We start from the raw sequence: 9906 nt of genomic DNA on the forward strand, positions 1-9906 counted from the left end.
AACAGCTTGTGTAAAAATTTTGCTAAAACTTTTTGAAAAACTTAAATGATAGTAGTAATTTGAAACTTATACTATTTAAGTAAACGACTTTTGTAAATAAAATGAGTACTTAAAATTCGAGTATTTAAAGTCATCAGAGTGCCTTTACTACAAACATGATACTTAAGTATTAACAACTGTCGAATATGTTTAATAACATACTATAATAAAAAAGAAATTAAATTCAACCTGTCTAAGCTAACTAAGAGTAAAAATTAAAGTAACTAAACACTATAACTGTTTTTTTATTTTATGGTATTATTTTAAGGAAACAAACAAGTTTCTAAGTAATAAAGAAAATAAAGATTTCATGTTCAAATAAAAATAATCTAAGTAAAATGTGCATGGGTCATGTCATACATAAAAACATTTTGGAAAAAAAAGCGTAGACCCTTTAAAATAGTCTTAGTTGTGTGTTTTAAAATATTTTTTATTTTACCACAGTGATCGTTAGAAAATTCAAAGTTTTTGAAACTTATACTTGAGTATTATTGTATATATCATTTAAATATAAGAAATTTGAAAAATACATAAAACGATCCTTGAGAACACAGCAAAGTAAAAAAAAAAAAAAAAGTGTAAATTTTCAAGCTAAAAGATCGCTTAAAGTAAAAATTAAAAAAAAAAAATTTCCAAAGAACTCCACTCAAAAATTCAAAACCCAATTTTTTTTTATTAGTGGCAAAGAAACGTTTTTTAAAATAATTGAAATTTTAGTTAGTTTGAAAAATAAGGAAAATAATTTTGAAGAGTTTGTACATTAAAAAAAAATGCAAAAACTGTTAATCGAGCTAAGTTAACACTCGTAGATAAAACAAAAGCTGTTGTAAATGTTGAATTTCAAAAATTGTGAAACTGTAAACCAAGGATTTAAATACAAAAATATTTTAAAGTTATTAAATTTTTATTATAGATTTTCAAGGCATAATATATGTCAAACCTTGAAATTACAGTTAAAATTAATAGTAAAAAGTGTTTGCATTGTTTTTAAGTAAAAATTTCAAATAAATAGTATATTAACCTTACTAAGCACTTTTTAATATTATTTTTTACTTAAAATTATCATAACTAGTAGAAATATAAGTAAACCAGTTGGATGAACTTCTTTTGAAAATTAGAATAATAGATCTAGCAGTATAAGAATAGTTAATAAAGTATTAGACATTAAAAATATGAATTTTTTACAACTTTTTTGAGTTTTTACACAAATTAAAAATAAAAAGAGGTATATTACTTCCATACAATCAATAAACAAGGTGGTCATTGACAGATAAATATTTTTAAAGATAAATAAAAAATAGTCTATTCTAGATTTTCAGAAGTGTTTAAACAGGTTGTCACACACTTAGGATACTTAGTACATTTAGGATAGCTTGGATTATTTAAAAAGTTTTAAGAATCTCATATATCTTAAGTTAATTTGAGTTTTTTTAATACTTAGGCTGATAGCATTGTTTTTTTTTTTTGAAAACTCAGCAAGGTTTAAAATTTTTTAAGAATCCAAGGACAAACCTTTCTTATATTTCAAATGAAATTTAGTTGATTTACTTTTAATAATTTGTTCTTTTATAAAAAAATTTTGTTGAAGAATTTGATCTTTAATAATTAAGAAAAAAAAAATGGATTTGAAACACTCATGATGACTTAAGACACTTGATAGTTAAACTTGGTTTTTCAAACATTTTTAAAGGCTCCCTTTGAAATTAAAAAAGCTATGGCTTTTATAAGATTTCTCAATTAACTTCCCTTAAATACATGAAAGATTTTTTTTTAGCTCTTCATCTTAACTTCAGAACGTCAGAAAGTACCAGAATAGTGTAAGTTTCAAATTTAAGCCTAAAGGCCCCTAAATTTCAGAAATTTTCTAATAATATGTAGTATAAGTTTCAAAACTACTTTAAATACGCTTTAGACCTTTTTTGCTCTTCATCATTAACTTGAGAATATCTAGTGTTAATTTCAAATTAAGGCTTTATAGTCCCTATGGTCCCTTTGCAGCTTGTGGGTCCCTAGACTTCTGAAATGGCCCACTTTTGGAAGCCCTGGTTTAAGTCACTCAGGACAGTGTTTTTGAGTTGCAGCCCTGTTTGATTTGAAGAAAAGAAGATGGTCATCTCTAAAAGGTAATGTTTCCAGGAAACTGGAAACATACTTTAGTGTTAGTTATGAACAGTAAAAGCTACAACTACGGCCTACAAACACCAAATGTCTGCTGACCCCTGATTTAGACTAATGTATTTTTAAGTTGAAAGTTAGTTAAATAACTTTAAAGTTAGCGTTTTTATTCTAATTGAGATTCAATATTATTAGTATTTTTTTTATTTCCTTAGTATGATTATAAACATAATAAACAATGAACTTTACCGCAAGATCAACAACAACAGCATCCGAGACAATCCTACGACCGGTTTCGTCCTTATTAGGACTCATCAGGCAGGAATAGTCGCGAGAAACCGCTATTGTGATCTTACACAAGCGGGCTTAAGTACGAAGTACTGAAGCGATCGTTTGTGGGTAAAGTTGAAAAAATCTTCGTTGATGATGGCCGAAATAAATACTGGCTAAAACTGATCAAACGAGCGCAGACTACAATCTCACAACAAGCTGACAATGTCTGAGACGTTGGGCTGTGAATGATTTAGCTGTGTCATTTTTTCAACTTTACCCACAAACGATCGCTTCAGTACTTCGTACTTAAGCCCGCTTGTTTAAGATCACAATAGCGGTTTCTCGCGACTATTCCTGCCTGATGAGTCCTAATAAGGACGAAACCGGTCGTAGGATTGTCTCGGATGCTGTTGTTGTTGATCTTGCGGTAAAGTTCATTGTTTATTATCGATTGCATAAAACATCTCAACTTCGTTGATGATGGCCGAAATAAATACTGGCTTAGTATGATTACTGATAATTTTATTGAATTGATAGGAGCAGAGCTGGAATGGTTTATGTTGTAATTTTTTCATAAGTTTGAATAATATGATTGTATCTATGACAGGATGATTTAAGTGGGCATGTTGAACTCATAATTTTGTTTAAATTTATGTTGTTGTAAATAAATAACTAAGTATATATATATGCGGAGTTACTACAAAACCTAGAATCCTGGAAAAACCTGGAACTTGACAGTTTAGGCTAAAAAAACTGGAATTTGAGAGAATTAAAAAGACCTGATATTTTGATCAAAAATCCATAGAAATAAACCCTGGAAATTTGAAATAATTTTTGTATGTTATGTAGTAAAGCATGTTGAATTCATAATTTGTTTAAATCTTATGTTAAATATATATTATATATATTAAAGTAACATAAAGTACTTGGCTAAAGACGCGTATTGAACAACGCTGAAAAGCTGTCCCAAGCAAAAGTTAATTTTGTGTATACAGATATATACATACAGGGTTACCATGAAACCTGAAATCTGGGAATAGCCTGGAATTTGATAATTTAGCAAAAAAAAAAAAACAAAAGACCTGAAATTTTTGAAAAAAAAACACTAAAAATCCAGAAATTTTAAGATATTTTCATTTTAAATAGTAAAGGTTTTATGAAGCTAAAAGTATCTGATAAAGATAAAAAAATTGTCAACAGCAATTTATTTTAACACATTTAAAGTAGCTTTACAGTAATGTTGTTATACTACTTAAATACAGTTTCAACCTTAAAATTTATTTAATTAAAAATAGACCCAAAAACGTGTACTTTCAAAAACCTGGAAAAAATTCACAAAACCTGGAAGAAATATCTCTAAAACCAGTGGCAACACTGTATTTATATTGCTTGATTCTATAAAAATATTCTATAGTTTTATAATTTTTTAAGTTGGCTTTATTAATCAGTTTTATAAGTACTTAATGAGTATATTTTGAGGTTTAGTTGTACATAATAGACATTAGTTTTTTGTTTAATTTTAAAAAGTTTTTCTATATATAATGTGAGATTTTCTGTAATAAAGTAAATTTGTTTGATACATAAAAAAGTTAAGTTTTTTTATCTAATTTTGCAGACTATAGAATATGTATCAACATAACAGAAGAAAAAACAAGAAGTTAAAAACAGTAAAAAGTCTAACATTTTTATGCAAAAAAAAACTACTTGATGCTTATGAGATTGAAGAAAACTTGTTGTGGTTATCCCACTTCAATTGGGTTGTTAATGCTTTTCAAAAAATGGAAAAAACCTTAAGCAATCAAATTTTTGTAAAAAGTTTTGGTAATGAAGATAATAAATTTGATAAATTTTTATGGTTTGTGCACAAATTTCTTTGGAATAAAAACATAGATTTTAGAATAAAGAACTACAATGTAAGTATTTCAAAAAATTGGGCTTTGACATGCACTATAAGTGAAATAGACTTTGTTGGTTGCAATTATCTAGATGGAAAAATAAGCTTTGTGCTTGATAGAACACATTATCAAGACCCAGATTTCAAGGAAATCCAAATAAACCCTAAAAGGTTTAATTACCAACCTAAATTTTATTTTAAGACTAAAAGAAGTTGTCATAGACAGGTTTGTTTGACAGTGATAGATCAAAAATGGTTATATATGCTTAGAGAGAATAACTTTGAACCAAGATTTTTTGAAATAAATAGTGGAAAAGTCTTTGATTTTCGAACAACAATAAAATGCCTAGGTTATCCTGCGTTTAAAATAAAAGTAGGCACATACAAACATTTGATGACATTGATTGGTTGTGATTTAATTATGAACTTAAAATTTAAACACTTTGACTGCCCAGATAATACTCCCTGTTATTTAAGAATTACTAGTCAATATTTCAATAGTTTAAAAAATGCAGATAAAAAAATGGTTAAAAAAAGTATTAGTAATCTTGACAAACATATAAACTCATATTCCTTTCTTGAAGAAGTTCAACTAAATTTGTTTGATGTCCCAAGCGAACGAAAAGTTTCAATCATTGACAACTTGAATAAAAATTTGAAAGTTTTAAAGCTTGTTTTTTTTCAACCAATAAGTTTTTTGTTGTACATTGGAAAAAGACTAAAAAAGTTAGAGACTTTGGATGTTTGGTATATAAGTGAAAAGTTTTACGTGAGTGTCTGCCCTAATGAGCACAGTGTCAAACAGTCCACATATTTTGATAAGCTGATCAAAGAAAGTTTAGTGGCCTTTAAAAATTTGAAATGTTTTAAAATAAGTATCTGTAATCATGATCACAATTTTAACCCATTGTTGTTGAAAACTATTTTCACTGTATTGAACTGTTGTCAGACAAGTTTGACCAGATTTCATTTAAAAGATTATGAGTTTGACGATGTTGACAAAATAGTTGATTTCATATGCTCTAAAAATATGCCACTAAAAGTTATAAGTTTCAAAGAGGTTCGTCGTCTTACTGAAAAACACATAATGAAGATGGCTAAACTTATCAAAAGCAGTGAGCTGACTTTGAAATTTAAATCAATTGACAATGGTGTAGTAAAGTTTGCTAAAGTTATTAAAAGCGCTGAACTTCTTATAAAAGTTAAGAAATGTTGTAAAGTTACACCTGAAGGATTGAAAAATGTTCTGAGTTACATTAAAGAAAATAATATCAGCATAAAGATAAAACATGACAAAGTTTTAGCATAGTTGTTAAACTCAAAATAGTTCTAAAATTTTGCATATCAGTACAATGCATCTGTAAAGTCATTGTAACTTGGACATGTTTTACTTATTGTACATTACAATACAGTGAAATGCATTGTTTGTTTCATATCATCTATAAAATTCATTATAGATAACTATGAAAATGCAATTTTTTTGAAAAATAAACTATTTAGCTTCCTTTCTTGTGTATATGAAATACTTGAATCCCTTATATTTTGCTTATATTTGAAGTAATAATTAGTTATTATGGTTTTAAACTATGCTTTTATAATATATTTTTTAATCTGACTTGTTTGAAAATTATGTTGGCAATATTTATTGTAGTTTGGTACTCCAGCTCTAAATCTAAGTTCAAACAAAACAAACTGCTTTAGTACAACAGTCTTAAAGTTAAAATTAAAATTTTAGTAAAAGTTTTATAACAATGACAAAATAAACTTTATTGTTAGTAAATGATTTTTTATATGCAAAAGTATTTATTTTTTCTTGAAAAAAAATTTACCATCAATGTATTGTAATGACAACAAAAGTTTTGCTTATAAGAGACATTTTTATTTGTTAAAAAAAATTAAAACACATTTTATATATAGCTAAAGTTGAATATTTCAGTGTAATTCCTTTTAAGGAATATTGTTTAAATTGCTGCTCAACTTATATTGCAAACTAAATAAAACTGCTTTTTCTCCAAACTTTTTATGAAGTTTTGGCCAAAAAAATTGTCATAACAAGGCTGTTTCATTGACTTTTGTAAACATGTCTTATGAAATCAAAACATGCTATTTCATAATCATTCTAGAACAGGGTTTATCAAAGATAATTTTTCAAACGGCCCCCAATTAAAGAAATAAAAAAAGCTATAGCCCCCTCCACCAAGATTACTTAAAAAACAACCATTAAAAAAAAAGACTTATTTTCTTTTGCTCTACGTCATAAACTCCAGAATATAATATGTAAGTTTCAAATTATGACCTCATGGCCCCCTCAGGCTCCCTTTCTGCTCTTGCCCCTGAATATCTGTCATGGCTTACTTTGGGAAAACCTGTTTTAGAATGTACCTTTCCTAGCAAGCTGTCAAATGTAATTGTTCTTAAAAGTAAACTATATAGCAGTAATGCTCAAAAATTTTAATTATCACAGATAACTAAATAGAAATATACACTGAAATTTTCCATAATAAAATGATAAATATTAGTGTTTTGCTAAGCTTCTTAAAAACTACAAAAATGGTCTTATGAAAATATGATACTAATTATTAAGTATTTATAAAAATAAAAATGTTGTTTTATCAAAGATTCTATGCATATTAAGTTAGTTTATGTAAACATTTTGTTTAGTACTGCTTGAAATATTTGTATTTTTAACACTAAAACTTTTAATTTTACACTGAATATTTTCTAGACACTTTTAAATATTATATAATCATCCTGTAGACTACTTTAATCATATTTAAAACCATCATCATAAACTGTAGATATTGCACTTAACTTTATTTTATTATAAAACTAGCTAATTAAGTTTACATTTGTACTTGAATTAGTTTCTTTATTTGGTTATTTCTTCATTGTATAACTTGCATACATTTCATTATATGTTTTTTTAATATTTTTCATTATTGCTTTTCAGGTTAACAAGTAAACATTGAGAAAAGTATGAATAATTAAAATGAAATTTGGTTCTTCACAATCAAAAGAGTATGATATTTCAAAGACCAAATACTAAGATGTAATTTTTGTATTTATTATGAAGAACTGAATTCAATACCTATTGTAAATATATAGTTTTAGTAACTGAGAACCTTGAAAATGTCAAAAACTATATTCACAAACAAACAGTGCATTATATATATATTAAATATACATGTATAGATCTATATATATTTAAATTTGTTTAAAATCTATATTTGAATTTGTTAGTAGGTGAAATTCAGCGGTAGGTGTGAGAAATCCACAATTTTGCATGGAGTCACTTTTGCACAAAGGCCTTTGCACACAAGCAGTTACCTTTGCAAAGATTAACATTTTTGCACAGTTTTTGTTTAGAAATTTTTCTTCTTTTTCATTATTTATATATATCTTTCTTTTCATTTTGTTCTTTTTATTTTTATTTGTTTTTTATTTTAGTTACTTTATTATGTTTACTATTACTGTTACCCCTGACCCTTACTCTTAGTTGATAACAGTTACTTCTGCTTAAGCTGCTTAATAACTGTAGCAGTTACTTAAAATATGAAAAGTTGAATGTTTGTGAAAAAATGATGACTTGTGCAAAATTGACTGTCTGGCAAAAGTGACTGTTTCTGCAAAAAGTGTCTTTAAGAAAAACTGACTGGTTTTTGAAATTTAGATTTTAATATAAAACACTACAGAGCAGACTTTGTAAAAATCAGTGTATACAAGGTTGAAAATCCCCAGTAGTAGGGTTTAATTATAATATTAGTTGATTTAAGTCCTTCTGCCTGGGACTTTTTAACACTATTTCCATTGCTTTTTACCATATCAGCAACAGAATATTTCAGCAAATTGGGCTTAAAAAATATTTAGATTAAAAAAAACTGTGGATGATGCAGGACTGTTTAAGGACAATTTTCTAATTTTTTTCTTAAGGCCACCTTTGAAATTAGAAAGCTAAGGCCCCCTTCAATGAAATTTTTCAAAAATTACTCTAAAAAACTAAGAATTCTTTGCTCTTCATCATCAACTCTAGAATATCTGGTGTAAGTTTCAAATCCTGGCCTTCTGACCCCCTTTTACAGCTTATTATCTAATTTTTTTAAAATTTCCTATAATATCTAGTATAAGTTTCAAAACTTCCAACATACAAGCCAAAAAAATATTTTTTGCTTTCATCATCAACCATAGAATATCTTGCGTAATTTTAAAATTAAAGCCTAATATCCCACTATGGCCCCTTTGCAGCTTGTGGCCCCTTAAATTTCTGAATTGGGCCATTTTGTGGATCCCCATTTTGAGAAACCCTTGTTAAAGGTCACTTGGGTTTGAAATGAAGAAATTAAGAGCAAAATATCTCTAAAAGGTACAATTTAGAGGAAATTGGAAATTTACTTCAGATAGTTACTTAAGAAGAGTAAAAATTACAACTGCGGCTTGCAGACACCAAGTGCCTACAGAGTATATACAGATTAAGATGTTTTTACGTTATAAGCCCACTAGATAAATTAAAGTTTGAATTTTTATTACAAATAAGATTCAATATTGTTAGTATTTTTTTATTTCTTAAGGATGACTACTGATATTCTTATTGAACGATATGGGCAGAGCTGGATTGGTAATGTTGTAATTTTCTCATATGTTTAATTAGAATTAATTTTTCTTTTATGACAAAATGATTTAAGTGGGCATGTTGAACTCTTATTTTGCTTAAATTATGTTTCACAACACATTTAAAGTAGCTTTACAGTTTCTTTTTAATGTTTTTATACTACTAAATACAGGTTTTAACCTTAAACTTAACTTAAATAAAAATAGACCCAAAAATGTGCGCTTTCAAAAACCTGGAATAAGTTCAGAAAACCTGGAAGAAATTTATCCAAAACCAGTAGCAATTCTGTATGTTTAGATATTACTTGATTTATAGATCTTCTAGAAACATTCTATAAATATATAATTTTAAAGTTGGCTTTATTAATCAATTTTATAAGTACTTGTTATAACTTTAGGTTTAATTGTACTTAATAGACATTATTATTTTTATTTAATTTTGAACAAGTTTTTTATATTTTAAGTGTGAGATTTTCTGTAATAAAGTAAATTTGTTTGATACATATAAAAGTTTGATACAAATACGTTTTTCTTTTGTTTTGCAGACTATAGACTAAGTATCAGCATAACAGAAGAAAAAAACAAAATGTTGAAAACAGTAAAAAGTCTAACATTTTTGTGCAAAAAAAAACTACTTGATGCTTATGAGATTAGAGAAAACTTTTTGTGGTTATCTTACTTCAATTGGGTTGTTAATGCCTTTCAAAAAATGGAAAAAACTTTGTCCAAGCAAATTTTTGTGAAAAAATTTGGTAATGAAGATGATAAATTTGACAAATTTTTATGGTTTGTGCACAAGTTTGTCTGGAATAGAAACATAAATTTTAGAATAAAGAACTACAATGTTAGTATTTCAAAAAATTGGGCTTTGACATGCACTATGAGTGAGATAAACTTTGTTGGTTGCAATTATCTAGATGGAAAAATAAGCTTTGTGCTTGATAGTACACATTTTAGTTTAGACCCAAGTTTCAAGGAAA

Source organism: Thalia democratica, chromosome 7 (assembly GCF_965202585.1).
Source record: "Thalia democratica chromosome 7, ktThaDemo2.hap1.1, whole genome shotgun sequence".
NCBI classification, from domain to species: domain Eukaryota; kingdom Metazoa; phylum Chordata; class Thaliacea; order Salpida; family Salpidae; genus Thalia; species Thalia democratica.